Genomic DNA, 26599 nt, shown 5'->3' with positions numbered 1-26599 from the left:
GACGGTGTCCACACTGTGCCGGGACCCTGGCAGGCTGGCTTTATGAGGTTGTGGGACGGAAGTGGCACTGTCCCATTGAAACAATCAGTGTTTCCTGTCTCCAAAAGTCCGAGGCCAGACAATGGGGGATGTGAATGTAATGGTTGTTTAGCACTGCAGAGTGAGATTGTTCTGGAAAAAAATTAGAACAAATTCGCGTGTGGGGTGTGTGTGTGTGTGTGTGTGTGTGTGTGTGTGTGTGTGTGTGTGTGTGAGAGAGAGAGAGAGAGAGAGAGAGAGAGAGATGGGTGTGTGTGGGGTGTGTGTGTGATGGGTGGGTGGTAGGTGGCTTGTTGATGATACTCCCGACTCTGCTCAATGCTCACCACTGATGGGTTGGGACATTTGCCACAGGAAGCAAATTCACCCATTTACTATCCTCAACCCTCAGAATTTGTTTTTAATTTTTCTCATCATTGAGTATCTAGACCACAGTGCTATCCTAAAGAAATTCAAAGAGTGGCCCCCTAGGTTTTGGACCTGGCAGCTCTGATCAGTGTCCTACTTTTCCCTTAATGAACTCTGTTGTTATCTTCTGTATGGCCCCCATGCAATAAAAGCCACCCAGTGCGAGGCTTATGTGTAATTTCTAATTTCTATTATGTAGATGAAAAAGAAATGGGTAATTGTTGTTTAGTCTATTAATATCTCATATGTAATTTTAACACATTGATGCTATAAAAATTAATAATACCCCCCCTTCTCTTGCAAAAAAGTAACAGCAGTCCCCAATGAAGTCACTATTTAGTGCCGAACTCCAAATCAAAGGCAATTAATATTTAACTTTCTGTCTGTTTCCCCCAATTTCTCTACCAGGACTTCTCACAAAAGTAAGTACTTTACTGTTTAGCCGGATACCCATAGTATTTAACTCTCTTGGGCTTGTAATTCTTTTTTTTTTTTTTTTTTTTGGGGCCACACCCGGCTTTGCTCAGGGGTTACTCCCGGCTGTCTGCTCAGGAATAGCTCCTGGCAGGCATGGGGGACCATATGGGACACCGGGATTCGAACCAATCACCTTTGGTCCTGGATCGACTGCTTGCAAGGCAAACGCTGCTGTGCTATCTCTCCGGCCCTGGGCCTAGGGCGTATAATTCTGGTGGCAGATAGTATTGGATATAAGAATATGTCTGAATAGGGCTGTTGGTAATGACAGGTTATTTGCATGAATAAAGAACTCAGCTATTCCTCCAGGACACCATCTATTCAAAGATGTGCCCCAAGTATCCAGAACATCAGGTAGTAGTTTTCCCCCACTGCATATGGTCCCCCAAGCCAGGAGCAATGATTTTCTGAGCACAGGGGTAACCCCTGAGCATCACTGTATGTGGTCCGAAACCCCCTCCCCCCCAGATTAAGATTTGGCTTTGATCATACCATTTGAGCCCAGGAGCTACTGTCCAAGGGGTTTTAGGGACCCTGCAGTCCTAGGGGTGGAGCTTGAAGCTCTGGCATCAAAACATGCACTCAAATCTATGAGCTCTCTCCATCCTGAAACCCTTAATGTGACCACCCCACCATAGATGGGATACATCTTTAAATTATTTTTTTCTTTTTTTAGGCCGACACCTGGTTGTGCTCAGGAGTTACTCCTATCCTCTGCTCAGAAATCACATCACTCCTGGCAGGCTTGGAGAGACCATATGGGATTCAGGGATCAAACCCAGTCAGCCATGTGCAAGGCAAATGTCCTACATAGCTGTGCTATTGTCCGGTCCCCTGAAAACTATTTTTTGTTATAACACTGTGACTTACCAAGATTGTACATACATAATACAGTCATTTCAGTCACTAAATGTTCAAATACCCAGTCCCCTCTAGTCAGTGCGCCGGCTTCATCAGTGTCCCCAAGTTTCCCCACCCTCCAGACATAGCCTGTAATACAATATAATTTCAAAAAGGAATTATCACAGCTTAGCTCAGCAAGGGTCAGTTTGAAATAATGGTTATATGCCTCCATGATGTTACTAAAAATCAGTTTCTTAGGGACTTACTAGGCCATAGTTGGTGCTAGTTGAACTTTCTGTATTTAGGCTCATGGAACTTGGTAGATTTCTATGTAACTTTTCCATCATATTTCCTTTGATAATATAGGGCTCACACTACTATGAATGTAGTGTCATTCCTTGTTCACTTTTTTGTTTTTGGGTCACATCCGGCAGCACTCAGGGGTTACTCCTGGCAGGCTCAGGGGGACCATATGGGATGCCGGGATTTGAATCACTGTCCTTCTGCATGCAAGGCAAACACCTTACCTCCATGTTATCTCTCCGGCCCTCCTTGTCTGCTTTGAGGTCCAGGATTTATATACCTGGAACAAATTTGGTGTTCTAGTAGTATGATAAGGTTAGGTTACAGAGCTGGGCCATTTCTGTTGGTGAGCATCGGGTGCAATGCTGGACTGCTATGGTTCATGCCACCCTCCCCCCCCACCCCATTCTGAGACCACCCTAGAGGTATCAGTCCAGACCAGCCTGCCTAGGAAGATCCAGAGGCCATCATTTTCACAGTTTTAAGTTTACTTGACTTTTTTTTTTTTGGTTTTACTGCCACATCCGGTGACACTCAAGTGTTACTCCTGACTATGCATTCAAAAATCGCTCCTTGCTTGGGACACTGGGTGATCGAACCGTGGTCTGTCCTAGGCTAGTGTGCGCAAGGCAGATGCCTCATGGCCTGTGCCACCGCTCCATCTCCAACTTGATTATTTTTTATTTTGGATATACTTGGGCCATACTTAGCAATGCTCAGGGACTGTCTCTGGATCTATACTCATGGGTGACTCATCATGGTGGTTGAGGGACCTATGCAGTGTGGGAATCGACCTGAATTGGCTGCAAGCAAGATAGTGCCTTTGCTCCTACACTGTCCTCTTTTAAATTTGTTTGCTTTGGGGCCACATCTGCTGGTGGCCTTGTACTCAGAAATTACTCCTGGCAGTGCTTGGGGGACCATACGGGGTGCTGGGGATCGAATCCCTGTCAGTTATATACAAAGCAAGCATCCTACCTAATGTATTTATTGTTTTGCAGGCTTCTGAGGCTTTTTTTTTTTTTTTTTTTTTTTTTTTTATGGTTTTTGGGTCACACCCGGCTGCGCTCAGGGGTTACTCCTGGCTGTCTGCTCAGAAATAGCTCCTGGCAGGCACGGGGGACCATATGGGACACCAGGATTCGAACCAACCACCTTTGGTCCTGGATCGGCTGCTTGCAAGGCAAACACCTCTGTGCTATCTCTCCGGGCCCATTCTGAGGCTTTTTTTAAAACAGAACCCAGCCTTTGCAATTTTGCACATTTCAGTTTGGATAAGTCACATTTCAAGTTTTCAATAGCTTCATATAGGCTTGTAGTTACAGTACACAATAATTATGCTAGTATGCAATCTCCTGGTCTCTTAATTACAGTGCCTGAACTCAAACCCTGGGCCTTGACCCTAGCCTCCTTGTCTCATTTTTGACATGTGAGGATGGCCTTTGAGTGTGACATTTCCTACTTACAATGTGATTGATTGCTTAAGTGTTGTTTAAATAAGCCAAAAAAATTTTTTTTTCCTTTTTAAAGTTGATAATTGGGATTTACTTTCAATACTTTTGAAAACACATTTTACTGCTGACCCAATCATGCTTTTTCTCACCCTTTACTTATATCAGAGGGGCCATGGCAGGCATTTCTGAAAGCCCCACAACTCAGATGTGATCTGAAAAGGAGTTTATTCTGCCCTGCCCTAACCTTGGTTTCAAGATTGAATATGACTGAATATGATGACCCAGCCCAGATTCAAGACCAGTCTCAAACCCTAAAGCTGGATCCTCTCAAGAGAGTTCAACCAAAAAAGTAGTTTTACTGCCCCAAACTCCCTCCACAGACCACCAAGATTCACTGTCCTTGCCAGGTCTGAGCCCTGGTTCTCCCCCTCCTCCCAAGCACACAAAGCCCCAAGCCAACCTACTAAGGAAAGGCCTATTTCATGCTCTCACTGACAACACCCCTCACACACTGCATCATTCTTCTACAGTTAGCTACACAGCACACTTAGGGCATTCTTGATGTTATTTTGGATTTGAGGCTACACCCAGCAGTGCCCTATGCAGTGGCAGGAATCGAACCAGGCTCTGCTGTCTATAGAGCATGTGCCCCAGCCTCTGTTGAGTTACCTAAATGAAAGGTTTTTACACTTGACCCTATCGTCTTCAGAAATTTCTTCCCTGGGATAAAGACGAACCCAGATTGAGATGTGCACTGACTCTTCCCTTTCCTGGGACAGCCAAATCCACACCCAAGGACCCAGACAGCCTGAAAACTTAGGCTGGAGGTTCCAGCTCCCTGTCCTGTAGGTCAGCAGGATTTCACTGTCTAGGCTGTGCTTGGGCAGACTTGGCCAGTCCCCACTTCCTCGAGCTCCTCCCACCCCCCTGTAACAGTCATAACTGGAGATATATAATACTAGATAGGGGAGGCGTTCACAGTTCACAGGGTTGGACAGTTAAAGGTTACTTGGAAAGGTTTTGAAGGTGGGTGGAGGGTGCCTTCTATTAAAAAGGCTAATACTAATTGTTCCTTATGGTCACCTTGGAAGACTCCTTTGGAATGCAGAATGTGAGCATAAATCAGCACTCCTTTGCCTAAGATGCCTTTAACCCTCCTTTTCCAGTGTCTGTTGATATAGCGAAGCCACTGAAAGATGGCTTCAGGACAGAACCATAGGACAGGGGTTTGCTTTGCTTGTGGCCACATGGGTTCTGTCCCTGGCATCTCTATCGTCCCAGAATACCCCTAGGAGTAGTAATTCTTTCTTTCTTTATTTTTTCTTTCAGTTTTTGGGCCACACCCGGCGGTGCTCAGGGGTTATTCTTGGCTGTCTGCTCAGAAATCGTTACTGGCAGGCACGGGGGACCATATGGGACACCGGGATTCGAACCAATCACCTTAGGTCCCTGGATCGGCTGCTTGCAAGGCAAACACTGCTGTGCTATCTCTCCAGGCCCAGGAGTAGTAATTCTTTTTTTTTTTTTTTTTTGTGGTTTTTGGGTCACACCTGGCAGTGCTCAGGGGTTACTCCTGGCTCCATGCTCAGAAATTGTTCCTGGGGGCCGGGTAGGTGGCGCTGGAGGTAAGGTGTCTGCCTTGCAAGCGCTAGCCAAGGAAGGACCGCGGTTCGATCCCCCGGCGTCCCATATGGTCCCCCCAAGCCAGGGGCGATTTCTGAGCACATAGCCAGGAGTAACCCCTGAGCGTCAAACGGGTGTGGCCCAAAAACCAAAAAAAAAAAAAAAAACAAAAAAAAAAAAAAAAGAAATTGTTCCTGGCAGGCACAGGGGACCATATGGGACGCCGGGATTCGAACCGATGACTTTCTGCATGAAAGGCAAATACCTTACCTCCATGCTATCTCTCCGGCCCCTAGGAGGAGTAATTCTTTTTTTTTTTTTTTTTTTTTTTGGTTTTTGGGCCACACCCAGCGGCGCTCAGGGGTTACTACTCCTGGCTATCTGCTCAGAAATAGCTCCTGGCAGGCACGGGGGACCATATGGGACACCGGGATTCGAACCAACCACCTTTGGTCCTGGATCAGCTGCTTGCAAGGCAAACGCCGCTGTGCTATCTCTCCGGGCCCGGAGGAGTAATTCTTGAGAGTGGAGCCAGGAGTAACTCCCGAGCATCTCTGGGTGTGACCCCAAAACAAACCAAGAACTCTGGAGGGTATGAGATGATTTTCTTTTCATCCTGACAAGATAAAAGGAGCCCCGGGGGCCCACTCATGACTTCAAACTCCTGAAACAGTCTTAGACATCTGCAGTGGTACCTACCATCTGTTGGACTCTTAGGACTTTTTTTTTTTTTGAGGGGTGGCCACATTGGGTAGTGCTCCAGGGGTTAGTTCTGGGCCCTTGCTCAGAAATTACCCGTGGCAGGGCTGGAGGGGACCATATTGGGATGCTGGAAACCAAACCACCATCTGTTCTGGGTCGCTGTGTGCAAGGGCAAACGCCCTACCTCTGTGCTATTGCTTCCATCCCTTGTGGCTTTTCTTTCTCCGTCTAAGAAATATTTTCCATCTCATATTTTGGTGTCTGTTGGGTTTATAAAATTTGAATTCTACTTTTAATTTCCAAAGCTTTTTTCTTTTTCTGTATAGAATCCTGTTATTCAGGTAGATAGGACTTTCCAGTACCTTAAGGTTATTGTTTTTTTTTTTGAGTCACACCTGGCAGGCGCTCAGGGGTTATTCCTGGCTCTATGGTCAGAAATCTGTTCCTGGCTTGGGGGGAACCATATGGGATGCTGGGATTTGAACCACCATCCTTCTGCATGCAAGGCATTGCCCTTACCTCCATTCTATCTCTCCGGCGTCCCCCTACCTTAAGTTTTTATTTATTTATTTTCATCTTTTTTTGGGGAGGGGTCCACTTCCCAGTGACACTTAGGGGTTATTCTTGGCTACGTGCTCAGAAATGGCTCCTGGCTTTGGGGGACCATATGGGATGCTAGGGGATCGAAACCACAGTCAGTCCTAGGGTTAGCATGAGCAAGGCAAAGCCCTACCACTTGCGCCACCGCTATGGGTTCCATATCTTAATGTTGTGTGTTCCTGTTATTATTTTTTTTTTTCGTAGGCCATAACTGGCAGTGCTTTAGGGCTGGGACATCATTACTAGCTAATGTTTTGAAGGAGAGAACCATGTGATCTCTGGATCAGAAGCTCCTTTGAGCTATTTCTCTAGCTTCTCCATCCCTTTATCATCTCCATTTTTTTCTCCATCTTCTTTTTTGGTTTTTGGGTCACAACTGATGATTAGGGTTTACTCCTGGTTTCTGTGGCTCAGGGGGTCATTCCTGGTGGGATGCCCATATGGGATGCGAGGGTTCAAATGTGGGCTGGCTGTATGCAAAGCAAACACCCTACTTACTGTGCTATCACTTTAGTTTCTCTCTCTCTCTCTCTCTCTCTCTCTCTCTCTCTCTCTCTCTCTCTCTCTCTCTCTCTTCCCCCCCCTCCTTCCCTCCCTCCCTCCTATGTCTCTCGGTTTTTGGGCCACATCGGTGATGCTCAGGGGTTACTCCTGGTTATGTGCTTAGAAATCGCTCATGGCTGGGGGGACCATATGGGACGAACTGGGGTTTGTCCTAAGTTAGCATGTGCTAGGCAAATGCTGTACTGCTTGCGCCACCGCTCTGGCCCTCTCTTTTTTTCTTTTTTTTTTTTTCTTTTTTTTTTATTTTTGGGCCACACCCGGTAATGCTCAGGGCTTACTTCTGGCTATGTGCTCAGAAGTAGCTCCTGGCTTGGGGGACCATATGGGACACCGGGGGATCGAACCGCGGTCCGTCCAAGGCTAGCGCAGGCAAGGGCCAGGCACCTTACCTTTAGGCGCCACCGCCCGGCCCCTCTTTTTTTCTTTTTTGACCCTGCTTTACATCTCTCCCGCCCCGACCCTCTTTTTTCTTTTTTTTTTTTTTTTTTGTTTTTTGGGCCACACCCGGCGGTGCTCAGGGGTTACTCCTGGCTGTCTGCTCTGAAATAGCCCCTGGCAGGCACGGGGGACCATATGGGATACCGGGATTCGAACCAACCACCTTTGGTCCTGGATCGGCTGCTTGCAAGGCAAATGCTGCTGTGCTATCTCTCCGGGTCCCCCTCTCTTTTCTTAACATACTTTATGTGGGGGCCGGAGAGGTGGCGCTAGAGGTAAGGTGTCTGCCTTGCAAGCGCTAGCCAAGGAAGGACCTTGGTTCGATCCCCCGGCATCCCATATGGTCCCCCCCAAGCCAGGGGCAATGTCTGAGCGCTTAGCCAGGAGTAACCCCTGAGCATCAAAGGGTGTGGCACCCCAAAATACTCTATGTGCTTTTATAATTTGTACTATGTCAAAAATTTTTGCTGTTTGGTATATTGTTGGAATAGAACTTGTTATGATTTCATTCCCAGAATGATTAGAAACCTTACTGAGGTGCTGGGGCCATGTAGGCATACAAGGCTCTTGAATTGAGGCATATTTAACATTTATTGCAGGCCAGTTAAAAACACTATGATTTGTCACATTGGGCTATTTAACTAATAGAGCGAAACTGGGTTAAAGTATGTCTGTACACATGCCAGTGGGTTTTCTCCAGGGTGAATTTCTCTAATGCTGTTTGGCTTGGCCATAGAAATGTAATTTTCAGCTTTTTCTAGATGCTGCCAGGTTGCTTGCCAAAGTGATGCCCTTACAAAACAGTGTGAAATACTTCCTGTTTCTAATTTGCTTGCTAATACTAGAGAACTTTATCTTTTTAAAAAAAAATCCTTTTATTTATTTAAAGAAAAGTTATCACATAGTTGACATAGTTATTCACCATACATTGATTTTAGATAAGTAACTGAAAGCAAAGTTATTGAAAAAAATGTAAAAAAATATGAAGAGAGTGGGACCAGGAAAGGTGGCGGCTAGAGGTAAGGTGTCTCCGTTGGCAAGCTCTTGCGTAGGGACCGATCCCCCGAGTCCCATATGGTCCCCCCCAAGCCAGGAGCGCATTCTGACGGCATAGCCAGGAGTAACCCTGAGTGTCAAACGGGAGTGGGCCCCCCCAAAAAAAAACCAAAAAAATATGAAGGAAGAAAGAGGTAAAAGAAAAAGTACAGTAGCAAGGCTCACTTGTGAAAATTATTTTGTCATCAATGAAATAATTAATACAATGTCAGAAAGTTTCATGAGCTTTTGTTGTCATATGTCCAGTCTGTTTAAATTGGGGTGTTTCTTTAGGGATGACAGCGTCAAACAAATGAAATTGTCCAGAAGTTAAAGAACTAGATAGTACTGCTAATTTCAGTCACAGGTCCTCCTGGAAGAAGGCCAGGTTTGAACGTGTTACAGCTGCCAGACTTGCCAGGAAGAAGTGGAGACTGGTGGAGGAAGTCAGATGGTGGTACCTGAAGAGTGGTCAGATTGGTTTGTGTTCCCTCAGGGAAGCTATAGAGGGGTCAGTGTATGAGTGTGGGGCCTTTTGGGAAAATGTGATTCTGGGTGATGGATGCAGCAATAGTGGCTTTGGCATGGTGGGGGCTTGTTCCACTCTTACCTCCCGAGATGGCTGACATTGTGTTGCATGGGCCAGTGTAGCCATGATCTTTTCATGGCTTGGTTTATAGGCTCATTTGAGAAAAGAGCTATAAACGGAGCCTTATTTGAACATGGTGACTGTGTTTTCGAATTTTATCTTCATTGCAAATTAATTCTGATGAAGGGCAGGGAGAGATAAGTACAGTGGGTCGGTGCATTTGCCTTTTAAGTGGCTAATCCTGGTTTGATCCGCAGCAGATCCCGGAGTGCAGAGTCTGAGAGCACCACAGTGTGGCCCTAAAACCAGAAACACCATAAAACCAGAAACACCAAGACAACAACAACACTTTTTTTTTTTTTTTTGCCACACCCAGAGGAGCTCAGAGATTACTCCTAGCTGTGTTCAGAAATCGCCCATATGGGATGTCTGGAATCCAACTCAGGTCTGTCCTGGGTTGGCCGCATACAAGGCAAATGCCCTATCACTGTGCTATGGCTCCGTCCCCAACAACAACAACAACAACAACAAAATATCTGCATTTCTCTAATAATTTACCATTTTGTCAGCCTAAATTCTGTAAAAATCCTACAGATATTATAAATTCATGTTTATATGTGTTGTTTTTATTCTTGTATATGTGAGGAAAAAGCTGACCTAAGAAATAATTTTATATTTTTCTAGAGACAGAAATGTGTGAGTTGCATAGAGCAGAGGATGGGAACTTCTGATCTAAGGAATTGTGAGGGAGGGCCCTGGTGCAAGATGGTACAGAAATGAGAGCTGCCCATACCCCATCTGCTGTATTGTATAGTCCACAAATGATGTTATAAATATCCAAATGGCCCTTAGCAGAGAAAAGGTTCCCCACCCTCCGGGTAGACCCACCACAGATGGAAAGTAGTGCATGTATTTTAGATTATGTTCTATCTGGTTCTAAGGCACTGTGCCCTCCCACCCCACCTTAAAGGATATCTGACTGCTTCTTGTGGGAATGAAGTTAAAGAGGTAGCGATGTATTGAATTTCAAATAAAAATAATGACTAATTGGGAGTTCTAGCGATTAATATGTTTTCAGTGACTTATAGCAGCTAATTTATTTGCCTTATACATTATCATGTATGCCATATACATTTGCCTTATACATTATACTTATACATTATTTAGAAAAACTGAGGTTATGTTAAAAAGAGTCGGAATACTTGTCAGTCTTAGTAATGCTGTGCTTCTTACTCATCTTTATAATGAGAGAATGAGTGCAATGCTTATAATTTTGCAGAGTCCAATTTTGATTGGACCTTGGGTCTCACGCAAGGCATGTGTGTGCTACCACTGAACTATTCCCCTGTCCTTCTTTATTATTATTATTATTATTATTATTATTATTATTATTATTATTATTTTTTTTTTGGCCACATCCCGCAGTGCTCAGGGGTTACTTCTGACTCTGCAATCCTGGTAGGTTTGAGGGGCCATATGGGATGCTAGAGATTGAACTTGGATTGGTGCCAGGCAAATGCTCTACCTGCTATGCTATTGCTCCTGCCCCATGCTTTTTTTGTTTGTTTGTTTTTGAGTCACACCTGGCTGCACTCAGGAGTTAGTCCTGGCTCTGTGCTCAGAAGTTGCTCCTGGCAGGCTCAGGGGACCATAATGGGATGCCAGGAATCGAACCGGTGTCCGTCCTGTGTTGGCTGTATGCAAGACAAATGCCTTAGCACTGTGCTATTGCTCCGGCCCCTCATACATAATATTTTTTAATAGGGGCCACACCTAACAGTGTTGGCTTTGAGGCAAGGATATACCAAGGCTGGATCCTGTGGTGCTCAGAGCCCTATTTTGTCAGGAACTGAACTCAGGGCCTTGCAGATGCTAGCAAGCCTTTGCTTTCTTTAGAGTTTGAGTCATCTCTCTGGCACCCGCAATAAACTCATTTTTTTATTTTTTACGGAACGCTTCACGAATTTGCATATCATCCTTGTGCAGGGGCAGTCTAATCTAATCTCTGTATTGTTCCAAATTATTTTTTTTAGTATTTGTGATGCCAAAGTGAACACAGCTCCTAACACGGGTCCGCGCCATTTGTGGCCCTCTGTACAACATTTTGTGGCCCGAGGCCAGCCTTCAAATATAACAGTTTTCGTGATTATTCGCTTACCAAGTAATCGCAATAAAAATTGCATTAGTAAGAAATTGTGAAATCCGTTATGCGGCCCTGCCTCACCCCGACTTTACCTCCTGCGGCCCCCAGGTAAATTGAGTTATACCTCGCTCATGCTCAACTCTCAACCAGTTCTGAACACTGAAACCTAATAAAACATTGTACAAAGACTCACTAGGATTTTGGCTTGTCTCATATGTGTACTATGATATATAGTGATGAGAGGTCACAAGATAAAAATGTTATTTCACAGTATGATTGTGTTTTCAGAAAAATTTGCAGAATGTTTCCTGTAAGCAAAATTTTTACTGATTTTTGCATTTTTAAAAGAAATTATACAAGTAGTATAGTATACTCTTGCCTTGCATGTGGCAGATGTGGGTTTGATCTTTGGTGTCTCTTATGGTCCCCGGTACCTACTAGGAGTAACCCTTGAGTACCACCGGTGTGTCACCCTCTCTTCTCCAACTCAGATATCAGAAAAGAATTTGAAAAACTTATGATTATAAATTTTGAAAGGTTTTTGTTTTTTGGCCACAGCCAATGGTTTTCAGGGATCACTCCTGGCAGGCTTGAAGGACCATATGGGATACTGGTGATTGAATTTGGGCTTTCTGCTTACAAGGCAAATGTCCTACCTGTTGTATTTTTACTGCTCCAGCTCCTCTTGAAAATTTTGAAGTTAGTTTGCACACTGATTTTAATTCTTTACAAACTGATTGGAATATATAGCCATGGTATTCTGAAATATTTTCTCCCTTTTTTCCACTTTGGATTTCAGTAAGTGTGCAGAATTTGAACTGAATGATCTATTTCACCAAGTTTAGTACTGATTACACTAGTATTCTTATTTCAACTTGTGCTGATCGTTTTACAGTTTAGTGCTATTTTAAATTTCAGAACATTTTTCTGAAATTGTAGGAAAGAGCAGTGGACTTTTTAGTTAGCCATGGAAATTTTTGCATGCTTTGCATTGTTGCCACAAGATACCATATTTTTTCTTATTGTGCTTTTTACCTGATTTAGAGTTGGTGAGATTTGGGAACAATAATACCAGGATCAAGTGACCGGAAGGTTTTTAGCATTCTATGACTAGTTCGTGCTGGCAAAGTGCATAAAAAAGCAATATTGTGATAAGTGCAAATAACACGGAATGAAATAAAGTGATAAAAGCAAGGAAATGAAAACAATACGCATTTTATCTACTAGGGTTGCGTTTGTTGACAGTTTTCTTTTAGATTATTCAGAGTTCCGATTGCTTTCTATTGATTTTTCCCTTGCCCATATCAGTTGATTTTTTAAAAAATGAATCTTTGGGGCCGGGCGGTGGCGCTAAAGGTAAGGTGCCTGCCTTGCCTGCGCTAGCCTTGGACGGACCGCGGTTCGATCCCCTGGTGTCCCATATGGTCCCCCAAGCCAGGAGCAACTTCTGAGCACATAGCCAGGAGTAACCCGTGAGTGTTACCGGGTGTGGCCCCCCCCAAAAAATGAATCTTTGCTTTCTATTGATTTTATGAAGAAGTTATACAAGCATGTATAATAGACATAAGCACATATACTTTAAATAGCTTAGACATATAAGTAAAAGGGAAACTTAATGGACTATGAAGGAGAAACAGTTTTTTGTTTATTTATTTTTTTATTTTTTTGGCCACACCCAGTGATGCTCAGGGGTTACTGCTGGCTATATGCTCAGAAATCTTGCTCCTGACTTGAACCATATGAGACACCTGGGATCGAATCGAGGTCCATTCTGGGTCAGCCGCATGCAAGGCAAATGCCCTACCGCTGCGCCCCCATTCCGGGCCCTACACATGTTTCTTAAGTGACTTGTAGATTATAGCAACAGCAAAGTTCAAATTTCTAGCCAAGACCAAATCAACAGTCTTTGGATTTATAGTAAAATTCTAATACTACTACTGCATATTAAGCAGCACAGCATTTACATAAACAGCTGCAGTTAGTCTTGTCTTACCATTAAACAGGGGTCTCAAACTCAGTTTACCTGGGGGCCGCAGGAGACAAAGTTGGGGTGATCCTTGAGTGCAGAGTCAGTAGTAAGCCTTGAACATTGGGGTGTGTGACCCAAACAACTAAAACAAAACAAAACAAAAAAAGATTCCTCTAGGGCAGGGCCACAAAATGTTGTATGGAGGGCCGCAAACGGACCGCGAGTTTGAGACCCCTGCATTGGATTGTCTGCCAGATTGGGGGGTAGATGGAGACATGATTTTGGGGGCTTTTTAGTCCCTTTAGGTGGAGAAAGACTGTGAATGGAAAAGAAATGCTTTGGCAAAGTGAGGTGGCTGGCTTTGTCTCTTAATTTGTCCCAGATTGATTATTGTCCACAAAATGTGTTGCCATTTTCTCTAGGCTAATCATTGTTAAGGTCAGGGGGACTTTGATGAACTATTTATGAACACCCCAATATCTAAAATCCTAAAGCCTAGAAATGTACCTCTTCGCCTTTGGAAACTACCTCACCTTCTTCAGATGCCATCTACCATAAGAAATGATTCTAGGGGCTGGAGACATAGCATGGAGGGAGGGCATTTGCCTTGCATGCAGAAGGACGGTTGTTCGAATCCCGGCATCCCCTGTGGTCCCCCGAGCCTGCCAGGAGCGATTTCTGAGTGTAGAGCCAGGAGTAACTACTGAGCACAGCCGGGTGTGACCCAAAAACCAAAACCAAAAAAAAATTCTCGTGGCTGGAGAGACAGCTCAGAAGTCCATGGAACACGCTGGAAGAAGGCAGGATTTGGTATCTGGTACCTCTACGGTTTGCCATGCACCACCAGTTAATGGCCTAAAAACCAAAAAGAAATGGAATAAACCCAAAGCCAGTTCAAATGTATATTTTATCTGTGTTAGAGTGAAGCTTTTTGTTTTTGTTTTTTATTTTTTGGGTCACACCCAGCAGCACTCAGGGGTTACTCCTGGCTCTATGCTCAGAAATCGCTCCTGGCACGCTCGGGGGACCATATGGGATGCCAGGATTCGAACCACCATTATTCTGTGTCTAAGGCAAAAAGCCTTACCGCTGTGCTATCTCTCTGGCCCCAGCCTTTTTTTTTTTTTTTTTTTTTTTTGAGTGTGTGTTTGGCTCATGCTCTGTAGTGCTAGGGGTTATTATCTTGGCTCTGCACTCAGGAATCACTCCTTGCAGGGCTCAGGGGACCAACCATATGAGATGCCAGGATTTGAACCTGGGCTCCCTGTGTACAAGACAAGCACCTTACTATTGTTATGGACCCAAGTGAAGTTTTTTTTTTCTTTTTTTTGGTTTTTGGGCCACACCCGGTGACGCTCAGGGGTTACTCCTGGCTGTCTGCTCAGAAATAGCTCCTGGCAGGCACGGGGGACCATATGGGACACCGGGATTCGAATCAACCACCATTAGGTCCTGGATCGGTTGCTTGCAAGGCAAACGCCGCTGTGCTATCTCCCCTGCCCCATGACCTTTCTTGATGGCAATTATTGTGTGTGTGTGTTTTTTTTTCCCTTTTAGGGGGCCATGTTCAGCAGCTTAGGGGGTTACACCTGGCTTTGTGCTCAGAAGTTGCTCCTGTCAGGCATGGGGATCCATATGGGATGCCTGGATTCGAACCACCATCTGTTTGAAACAGCTGCATCCAAGGCAAATGCCCTATTGCTGTGCTACTTCTCCATCCCGTTACTGTGTTTTAATCTCACAGATGAACTTTAAGTTCATTACTCTTTTGGGGGGCAAGGTTAGGTGTTACTCCAGGCTCTGCTCCGGGATGCACCTGGTGACACATTACCATATGTGGTGCCTGGAATCAAAGGAGGGTTTATCATGTGTGAGACAAGTACCTTATCTGCTGAATTCTGTGCTCACATTGCTTTTTTATTCAATTATTGATAAGACAGCATGCACTGGCAATTTTGTGTCTGATTTTACTAGTTCATAATTCAGTATTTTATAGAATAGGTAGATTTTGATCACTCCCTTGAGCATCCTCTTCCCAAACATGAGATATTATTTATCTTTTGGGGTCACACCTGGAGCCACATGGTATGATGGGGATTGAACCTGGGCTTCATGCGAGACAGTTGTCCTGTCCACTGTCCACCATCACTCTGACTCATTAATAATTTTGTTTGTTTGTTTTTGGGTCAGGGGTTACTTCTGGCTATGCACTCAGAAATCGCTCCTGGCTTGGGGGACCATAGGGACACTGTAGGATCAAACCTTGGTTCCCATCCTAGGCTAGCGAGGGCTAGGCAGATAGATGCCTTACCGCTTGCACCACCACTCTGGCCCCAATTAATACTTTTTTTTTTTAAGTGAAGCATTGTAGTTTATATTGAATGAAAATGTGTCTAGAAAGGTGTGAGGGAAGTGTAAAAGGGGAAATGGATTCAAGAGTGAGAGAATATAGGCTTCTTCAGAGTGGAGAAAAGAGCAAGCAGAGAGACATAGAGGCCAGCAAGTGAGATTTCTGTTCAAGGGAGAACAGGAGTCTGAAGAACAAGCCATATTAAGTTACCTAATGGACTCATGGATGGAAATGACTAAAACAAATTAACTAGGGATGCTAATTGTAATACTGCCAATGTGTCAAAATTTTTTCTTTTTGGTTATTGTTATTTGGTTAAGGGACTTTATGGATGGATCAATGATTTTAACCTTTCTTAATCTTCAGAATCTTCATGTTGGCTTTCAAGAGAGCTTTCAGAGGTTAGGAGCTTGCCATGCCTTTGCATGTGGCCAGCCCTACCTACTTTGATCCCTGGCACCACATGGTCCTCCAAGTTGGGCCATATGTTATGGCACAAATTGTCCCCTAACCCTGCTCCCCAAATAATCTTGTTTCCAATATAAATTAGTAACAACGACTGCCCAGATTTCACTGTTTATTATAAGGCAGCACAAGCTTAACACTCTTTGCATGAATTAACTCTTGAACTCTCATAATCATCTTATAATGCATGTGTTATTTTCACTGTTTACAGGTTGGGAAACAGGGTAGGGAGGTAATTTTCCTAGGATTAACAGTAGTTGAGTTGAGGCCCAGATTGCTTGACTCATAATCTAAGTCAGCCTCAATAAGTATTGACTTCTGAGTAGGGCACTTGCCTTGTACATGGCTGACCTGAGTTTGACCCCACACCCCATATGATTTCCCAAACCTCACCAGGAATGATTCTTGAACCCTGAGCATCAGCAAGTAGGACCCTAAAACAAAAAAAGTACTGAGTACAGAATTTTCAGAACTCAATGCGTGTAATAAATGAGTAGAGCAATAGAAAAGCATTGGTATACATAGTTTTATAAAAATATTTTAATAGGGTTAAAAACATACATGAATTGGTAGTTTATGAAAAGCAGAAGGTGAAAACACTCAGCTAAAATAAAGTGAGCTTTGTATGATGTTTGTTTGTTAGCACCACACAGTTTTGTGGTGAAGTTAATCTCGATGTTCAGGAACTTGACTGATGGGTGAACCAACAAAGAAGCAAGGGATCATGGAGGGAAGCAGGAAAAAGGCTTAGCATAGAGGCCCTGTGAGGAAAATGCACATGGCGTCTAGGGCTGTGAAATAAAGCTGGGTATCTCCTGAATCTGACTGCCTGTGAGATCATTTCTCCGGGGTTACCATGCAACCTACAGACCTGCTGACCATAAGGACTGCAGGAGTTGGGCCGAGCCAAGAGAGGCCTCACCACCTCCCACCACCCTAGGACTCAATATTTTATTTTAATTTTTTTGTTTGTTTTTGGATCACATCTGGCAGCACTCAAGGGTTACTCCTGGTTCTAGGCTCAGAAATCACTCCTGGCAGGCTTGGGGGACCATATGGGATGCTCAGATTTGAACCACTGTCCTTCTGCATGCAAGGCAAATGCCTTACCTCCATGCTATCTCTCCGGCCCCTCAATATTTTATATTTTAAACAACAAACCAGTGTCGAATCCAAAGCTTATTGCAACAGTGCTAAAAGAAGCAGGCCAATTGAAGGTTTTTATGTGCACCCAAGCTAGTGTTGAAAATCATGTGATCATTAGTAGATCATATAAATTACATACTTCTGTTTTGAAACTGCATGAAACAGAACTTTGTACTGAGACCAGCTCAGTTAACTGCTGGTATTTGTAATGCTTTTTATAGTTTCTTCAAGTCCTTCATATTTTCTATATTCCTTTTTATACTCACTTTAAGTTTTGTGTATCTAGCACGTGCTGTGGTGAAATCTGGTCTGAAGATTAGTTCCTGAAAGCCGAGCAGAATCAGCCAGTGTTGAGCACGGGTGCTTACTAAGCCATGGGCTTTACTCCAGGAAATGTTTATGTATAGGCTAACTAACTTGTCATGCTTCACCTGTGACTTTCTTTGTTTTATGATTCTTTGTCTAGGGAGACCCCAAAATTCCAGACATACAAGAGAGGAGGGACATCTAATTAGTGGTCAACCCTTGCAGATGGGAGATGAGAATAGGGTGCCATGTAAATGTACTCAAGCACTAGGACTAAAATGAGTATGAGACAAACACTGAACTTTCTTATTTTTATGGGGCTTATCCTACTTTGAATATATTCAGTTCTCTCTTTCTCTCTCTCTCTCTCTCTTTTTTTTTTTTTTTTGGTTTTTGGTTTTTGGGCCACACCCAGCGGTGCTCGGGTTATTCCTGGCTGTCTGCTCAGAAATAGCTCCTGGCAGGCACGGGGGACCATATGGGACACCGGGATTTGAGCCAACCACCTTAGGTCCTGGATCGGCTGCTTGCAAGGCAAACACCGCTGTGCTATCTCTCCGGTCCCATATATTCAGTTCTTCTCTAAGTTGTTTTGTGTTTCTTTTGTGTATGCAGATGTGTTGATTGGGGGTGGGGTGTTTTTGTATCACCCAACTAGTGTTTAGGGGTTACTCCTGGCTCTGCTTTCTGGTGTGCTAAGGACTTCTTTGGGATGCCAGGGATTGAATCCAGAATGGCCAATACAAGGCAAGTGCCCTACCCACTGGCCTACCTCTATCTTACCCTACCCCTCTCTGGCCACTGTATTCTGCTTCTCCCTGTTAAAATGAGAACTTTATACAGGCAGTTCACTGACCCAGGAGGACTGACCTACTAATTCATGAACCATGCAGCTTTTGGCCCTGCAGATAGGAAGGAGCTCAGATACTGCTCAGCAAAGGATAGATTGAGTCACAGACAATAGTGAGATCGACAAAAGACAATCTGAACGGTTAAAGTGGGTGTAGACCACATCTGGTGATGCCTAGCATTACTCCTGGTTCAGTGCTTCAGGATCATACCTGACAATGCTTGGGGATACTGGGAGCAAGGGCTGGGACTCAAGTTTTTCTGGGAAGATCCAAGTGTGGGAACACAATGAAATTTTTGGTTTGCTGATGGTGGGGCTTCGCTGGACTCTGTCTCTCCCTCTCAGACCTTGGTCCTTAAGGTAGCTCTTTTTAAGCTCTAGGGACCTTCACATTGTCATTCTAGTCCTTGTTGGACCTAGTGGTGCTCAGGGGTTATTCCTAGCACTGCACAAAGGAATTTTCCGGGCAGGTTCAAGGGGCATGTGGGATGCCAGGGATTGAACCCGGGTCTGCTGAATTCAAGGCCAGAGCCTTACCTGCTGTTCATTCCCCTTTTTGTCCACACTCATCACTGCTCAGAGTCTTCTTCACTTGGTTCTGTGACCTCATCCATATCATTTTCCCCCTTCCTGTCTACCACTGGCTCTCTGCTTGGGCCATTCTTGGGGGTCTTGGATACTTAGATGGTGTCTTGGATGAATTCAGTGTCCATCCAGCTTGCAAAGCATAAGCTCTAACTCTTTCAGCTGTATCCCTGGCTTCTCATTTTCTTTAATATGAAAAACAATTTGGGGAGGGGGGCAGTGGTGCAAGCGGTAGAACATTTGCCTTGCATACACCTAGGACAGACTGTGTGGTTCAACCCCCCAGCATCCTATATGGTCCCCCAGCCAGGAGAAATTTCTGAGCACATAGCCAGGAGTAATTACCCCTGAGCATCACTGGGTGTGGCCCAAAAAGCAAAAAAAAAATTTTTTTTTAAATTTTTTTGGTAATGCTGTGAAATAAACCCAGGAGGGCCTTATGTATGTAAGACAAGTGCTCTATCACTGAGTGGCTTCTCTTGTCCTACTAAATTTGTACTTACTGTAATGACCACATTTATCAATAAACTTATCTTTTTTAAAAAGGGGATCAGATATTTTTCCTATTGCCTCTTATGTATATACACATGTATATTTATGATTTTTATTTTGACCAGTGAGTCTTTCACAGTTATAAAGTACATAGTGAAAGTGAATTAGGGCCATTCCTACCACCAGTGTTGATCTCCCTCCACTACTGTTCCCAGCTTGCATCCTATACCTTCACTCTTAGCTTCCTGTTTTGCTAGTGTAACAGGTTCCTTTTGGGTATAGCTTGTTGTAGTTTAGGTCTCTTGATTCTATTGTTGTTGACTTTGGATTGGGTATTTAGGTTCGATCAGTTTTTATTTTTATTTATTTATTTATTTATTTATTTATTTATTTATTTATTTATTTATTTATTTATTTATTTTTTGGTCACATTCAGTGGCGCTTGGCGCTCAGAGGTTACTCCTGGCTCTGCTCAGAAATCGCTCCTGGCAGGTATGGGGAACCATATGGGATGCCGGGATTCAAACCACCATCTGTCCTGAATTGGCTTCTTGCAAGGCAAACACCCTACTGCTGTGCCATCTCTCCGGCTCCAGTCCTATCAGTTTTTATTTCCACTTAATGCTCATGAGACTATCAATAAGCTATCTTTACCATGATCAATTTACCAGTGAATTATTTTCTTCCTTTCTTTTTTTTTTTTTTTTGGGGGGGGGTTGGGTTTTTGGGCCACACCCAGTGACGCTCAGGGGTTACTCCTGGCTGTGCACTTGGGAGACCATATGGGATGCCGGGGGATCGAACCATGGTCCGTCCTAGGCTAGCTCTGGCAAGGCAGACACCTTACCTCTAGCACCACCGCGCCGGCCTGTGAATTATTTTCAATAATCAAATAATTTGGCACCAGGGCATTCACACTGTTGTTTCATCCATCATCTGTCTCCAGAATTGTTCCGTTATTACATATTCATTTTAACTCAGGCTGCCCTCTTTCCCTTAGTCTCCCAGCACCTGTTTCTACTTTTGTATTGCCATGAACATACCATTTGGGTATTGTATCTAGAATCATTTGTCATTTGGTGTCTGCCCAGTTTGATGTTGTGTGACATTTTCAAGGTTCATCCATATGGGATGCCAGGAATTGAACCCATGTCCATCTTGGGTTGGCCATGAGCAAGACAAATGCCCAATTGCTATGCTATCAATTTGGTCCCTCTTTATTTTGGGAGCATATCCTGTTTGACGCTCAGGGGTTACTTCTAACTATACGCTTAGAAATTACTCCTGGTTTGGGATGACCATATGGGACGCTGCACTTCGTCCTAGGCTAGAGCTTGCAAGGCAGACAGACACCTTACCTACCTCTAGCTCCACCATTTTGGCTCCTTAGTCCCTCTTTTGACTTCTCTTATCCCATAGTCCTCTAAGGTCTTCTAGCAGCTGACATTCTCAGAGTCTGTTCTTTTGATCTTGGCCCATACTTATGGCTACTCAGGGGTTATTCTGTACTCCAGGGTGACCTCTGATCGTTAACCATGCACTTTCTCTCCTGCTTCTCTTTTCTTTTGTCATTACCTTCTGCCCTTCTGCATGCTGAGAATTCCCAGAGTTTTTATCTCACATTCAGAGCACATCTATTTCCCCCAAGCTTGCTCCTCCTCTGTATTTTTTTTCCTGTAAGAGGTAGGTTTTATTATTTTTTAAATGTCTCAGGCCAAAAATCTTAGAATGACTTGTAAAAATATAAGTAAATGTTGTCATCGCCCTGGATCATCTTTTTTCTCCACTAGACCCCTAGACTTGTAAACAAGACAGATGGAGTAGGAGAAAAAGAACAAATTGAAATGCATGATAGTTGAATTTTATTTTCCCCCCAATTTTTATAGTGGCACTGGGATTTACTATCCTGTTAGATACAAGTTTCTTGCACACCCACTACCAGAGTGTCCTTCTGTCAGTCCATCTTGTTTGGGGAAATTTAAGTACCATCACTTTCTTTTTTTCTTTTTCTTTTTTTTTTTTTTTTTTTTGGGCCACACCCATTTGACGCTCAGGGGTTACTCCTGGCTATGTGCTCAGAAATCGCCCCTGGCTTGTGTGGACCATATGGGACGCCGGGGGATCGAACCGCGGTCCTTCCTTGGCTAGCGCTTGCAAGGCAGACACCTTACCTCCAGCGCCACCTACCCGGCCCTACCATCACTTTCAAGGCCAAATAAAACATTCTTTTCTGAGCTGAGGAACTGGATAGGGAACCAGGAGAGGGGATGGGAGGGACTTTTCTTGATGAGGAGGGTGACTTTCACAGGACAAACCTTGCCCCTGGATAGACATAGCATTTCTTTAAATGGAACCAATGGACAAAGGCCATCTGTCCAGTGAAAGGCTTCCTGACAAACTTGCCTAAAGACAGGTCTGTTAGCTAAGAATATCAGCTGGCCCTAACAGATCTCTGGTTAGCCAATCTTCAGTTTTGGGATGAAGGAGAGGGAGATGGGATGGATTAAGCCTCAGGAGCTTCTACTGGCTCTGGGTTCAGGAGTAATAACACCCCACTCCCAGCAGTGCTTGTTGCTGGACCATATGCAGTTAGGATGGATAGCCTGCAAGGCAAGTACCTAAAATTAGAGAGACAGACAGACAAAGACAGTTCACTGCAAGTGGGTCAGAGAGAGACACTGCAAAGTGCAAGTGAGAGCCTAAGTGTGGCCAACTATATAGAGGTCTGCTATTTCCATGCAGATTTATAGTTTATGTAGGTAAAGGAATTGAGCAAATTGATGTCGGGTGGAATAGTTACATGATTTTGTAGCGAAGGAACAGGACTCTGGATGTATGGAAAATCCTTGGTGCCACCCAGATTCTGGTCAGATTTGGTCACTTCTGCGGTTTCACAACAGCTATAAACCATCAGGGTATAGGTGCAGGTTTTATTAAGCAAATATACTGCAATAATGGAAGGAAAAAGAGGTGAAACTCAAGCTGAAGACAATGAGTTAGTTCATCTGCCGGCCTGCGAATCTCAGCTGTAAAGCTGGATCAGAGTTGGGAGACCCATAAATATAGAGATGGAAGATGAGAACTGGCAAAAGTAGTTTAATACATTCTTCCATCCTTCATCCCAGTTCCCCTTGACGCAATCAGCACAAAACTTGACTTGCATTGTTCTCACTTATATTGAACATTTATAGCATCTGAAATCTTTTTGTTGTTTGTTTTGGGCCATACCTGATGCTCAGGGATCACTCCTGGTGGCCTTAGGGGACTAAATGGGTTGCCCAGATCGAACTTGGGGTTGCCATGAATAAGGGAAGTACCCGACCCATTATAATATCACTCCTGTCCCTCAGAATTTGAACTCTGTTCAAGCACCGAATAGGAATACTTTCACAGAATGGTGATTTCTGCATCCGAGAACATTCCTTTCTTTATGAAGATGGTGACTAACTTCAGCTGACTTCTTTATGACTCAGGGTCATTTATATGTCACACATTCTCTGGCCGTTTCCCTGTCTCACCATTTGAGCTATTTCTAGGTAAGAGGAAACGAAGGCATTTGAGGAATCTTTGTTTAAACCTTCTCTAAAGTCATTTCCATGATGGTTTCTTGGGTCACAATTGGAAAACATGGCCAAAGTGGCCCTGTATTGGGGGGGGGGAGGGTTCCCCCCAAAAAAGCAGCAAGAAATAGATCCAGGAAACAGAACAGTGCTTTTGTGAAAGTGAACTTGCTATTAAGTATCCCATTTTAGCAGATTGAAAAAAGTTGGCTTATTTCATCCGCACTGTGTCTGAAAGAAAAAAGTTGGCTCTCTCCCTTACATAGTTCACATCAATAGCTTTTTTATTGATGAAAAATGGAATGTCAGAATTATGCAAATAGGAAAATATACAAGGCCATGAGTTTAATTAACCCTGGAGCAGGTGAGACCTTCTTAACTAGGTCGGGCATTAGGAAAAGATGAAAGGAGTCATCTTTCACCTTTATATTCTGGAGGTGATTGATAGTCATCCCAAGACATGGCAACATAATGATTTTCTCAAAGTGTTCCTCAGCTGTTTAACCATTTAGGATGCAGTTGACCAATTGTTTGTTTCTTTGCCTACTTTATGGGGAATGTTCAGAAAAATCAAGGCTACGCTTGACACTGCTCACTTCTTGGTTCTCCCTTTCTTGGTGGGCAGCTCCTGACTCTTACTGCCCCCCCCCCCTTTTTTTTTTTGCTTGCTTGCTCGATTGGTTTTTGGGCCATACCCGGCAGGGCCCAGTGATTACTCCTGACTGCACTCAGAAATTGCCCCTAGCAGGCTGGGTTACCATATGGGATGTCGGGAATCGAGCCCATGTCTGTCCCTGGTCGGCTGCATGCAAGGCAAAAGCCCTACCACTGTGCTCTCTTCCTTATGCTGCTCTTTTACTAGGCTGTCTTTACTAGGCTGCTCCTTTACTAGGTCTGTCCCAGACCTCCTGGCTTCCCTCCCACATTTTCTGTCCTTGAAGCTTTCCTCCTTCCTTGCTTTTGCTAGTTCGTATCTTTTCCATCTCTTTATTTATGGGTCTCCCAGCTCTGAACCAGCTTTACAGTTGAGATTCACAGGCCAGCAGATGAACTAACTCATTATCTTCAGCTTGAGTTCCAACTCCTTTTCCTCAGCCCATCTCCCAACCAACTCCTTCACTTTCTCAGTTAAGGCACCTGTGCTCTCTGTCCTCCTTCCATTGTTTCCCCTGCAGTTGGGATTGTGATTGGAGCATATGCAGGCACAGACTGGATTGAGCAGAAGGAGGCATGCAGTTGAAGGGCTGGGGCGAACAGCCATGTTTAGCATCCTCTGGGCATGCTGAGCTCTTGACTCCCCTGTCCCACCTTAGCCCCCAGGCTTTAGTGATATGTCATTTCTTCAGATCTTGGATAGAATTTTTCAGAGTTCCTGCCAACTTTAAATCATAGCCACACAGGGGGCTGGAGCAATAGCACAGCGATAGGGCATTGGCCTTGCACGCTGCCCATCCAGGATTGAAGGTGGTTCGAATCCTGATGTCCCATATGGTCCCCTAAGCCATGAGTGATTTCTGAACCAGGAGTAACCTCTTAGCGTCACTGGGTGTGGACCCCCCCCAAATTATAGCCATTATGTTAGATATTTTCTTTTTTTGTTGTTTTTGTTTTGTTTTTCGGCTACACCCGTTTGATGCTCAGGGGTTACTCCTGGCTAAGCTCTCAGAAATTGCCCCTGGCTTGGGGGGACCATATGGGACGCCGGGGGATCGAACCGCGGTCCTTTCTTGGCTAGCGCTTGCAAGGCAGACACCTTACCTCTAGCGCCACCTCACCGGCCCCGTGTTAGGTATTTTCTAAAGCTGAGAAAACAAATCATTTTCTCCCCTCCCATATAAGGCATAGCGATTTGACTTGAACTCCATCTTCTCATCTCTTATTTTCTCATAGTGTTCTACTGGGTGATTACTTTTATGTTTGTTTGTTTGTTTATTTATTTCCTTTTATTTGAAGAATTTGGTGCTAGTTTAGTTCGAGAGCTTGTCCAGGCTGAAAGAAGATTGGAGGTGGCCCAGAAGAACGGGGTGTAAGGGGTATGCTGTTAGCAGGGGACTGCAGGTTAATGGATTATTATACCACACTTTTTTTTTTTTTTTTGGTTTTTGGGTCACACCCAGTGGTGCTCAGGGGTTACTCCTGGCTGTCTGCTCAGAAATAGCTCCTGGCAGGCACGGGGGACCATATGGGACACCGGGATTCGAACCAACCACCTTTGGTCCTAGATCAGCTGCTTGCAAGGCAAACGCCGCTGTGCTCTCTCTGGGCCCTATTATACCACAATTTACCTTGTTTGCCTGATGCTCGGTTACCAGGTGAACAATACATCTGTGTTTCAGGGAATGGTTTCCCCATTGCTGTTGAGAGCAGGTAAACTGAGGCCTAGGAGCATGGGGGACAGCAACAGCCCCCACAAGAGTCCTTCCCTCAGCCATACCTATAGTCACTTACTGGCATTTACAAGGCAGCGCCCCCTGGGGACCTGGAGTGTTAGGTCTGCGCCCCATGACAACACAAGGCCCAGAGTGGTCGATGTCATTCATTTCAGGACATGAGGTTCTTGGTCCAGTACTTTGGAGCCTCCTTTTTGGCCTTGTTGCCTCTGGATTTTGCCATCAGCTTCTTCCCATCAAAATCAGGGTAGAGGGGCCAGAGAGATAGCATGGAGGTAAGGCCTTTGCCTTTCATGCAGAAGGTCATTGGTTCGAATCCCAGCGCCCCTTATGGTCCCCTGAGTATGCCAGGAGCGATTTCTGAGCATGGAGCCAAGAGTAACCCCTGAGCGATGCCAGGTGTGACACAAACAAACAAACAAACAAAAAAATCAGGGTAGAGGTCAAGAGGCAATGTGTGGACTGGAGGTAATGCAGGCAGATCAAAACATTTCCTTGAGTTCCACCTCCATCAGGCTACAGACTGTGGACTCTGGGCCTGCTTGACTACCCTGAAAACATGGGTCCAGCCTTCACAGGGCCCCAAACAGCTGAGGCCACCAGGGCCGACAAGGACTCTGTCCAGACTCAGAGAGTCCAGTTTCTGGGTTTGGCTTGGGCTGCTTTTATTTTTTGCTTTTTAAGTGTCTTTTTTTGTTTTGTATGTGTTTGTTTGTTATTTTTTGGGAGGGGTCACTCCTGGCACCGCTCAGGGGTTACTCCTGGCTTTATGCTCAGAAATCACTCCAGGCAGGCCCCGGGGGACTATATGGGATGCCGGGACTTGAACCACCATCCTTCTGCATGGAAGGTAAATACCCTGCCTCCATGCTATCTCTCTGGCCCCTAAGTGTCATTTTTTTGGGGGGTCACACCCGGCAGCGCTCAGGGGTTCCTCCTGGATCTACGCTCAGAAATCGCTCCTGGCAGGCTTGGGGGACCCTGTGGGACGCCGGGATTTGAACCAATGACCTTCTGGATGCAAGGCAAACGCCTTACCTCCATGCTATCTCTCCGGCCCCATTAAGTGTCATTTTTTAATTGGAATATAATCTACAACATTTATTTGCCTCTTGGGACACACCTGCTGTTCAGTGTTTCTTTTGGCAATGCTTAGGGGGGATCATAAGGGATATCGGGACCTAACTGACTGCATACAAAGCAAGTGCCCTACCTCTAGTTTAACTAGGTGCTTGAGTTTTTCCTCGGCACCAGTTTTTTTTTCCCTT

At 44.6% G+C, this 26599-nt stretch overlaps 1 protein-coding gene and 1 non-coding gene across 2 annotated transcripts in view; one reads left to right on the top strand and one right to left on the bottom strand.

Moving 5' to 3' along the window:
• Positions 1-26599, top strand: part of ACSL3 (acyl-CoA synthetase long chain family member 3) — an 82085-nt gene that overhangs the window by 16176 nt on the left and 39310 nt on the right. The gene's annotated exons all lie outside the window — the stretch shown is intronic.
• On the bottom strand, positions 11017-11122 carry LOC126002391 (U6 spliceosomal RNA). Its single transcript, XR_007493107.1, has one exon. It is a non-coding gene; the product is annotated as a U6 spliceosomal RNA (small nuclear RNA).

Source organism: Suncus etruscus, chromosome 2, assembly GCF_024139225.1.
Source record: "Suncus etruscus isolate mSunEtr1 chromosome 2, mSunEtr1.pri.cur, whole genome shotgun sequence".
In the NCBI taxonomy this organism is placed as follows: domain Eukaryota; kingdom Metazoa; phylum Chordata; class Mammalia; order Eulipotyphla; family Soricidae; genus Suncus; species Suncus etruscus.
This window is presented reverse-complemented; position numbering and strand designations above follow the sequence as displayed.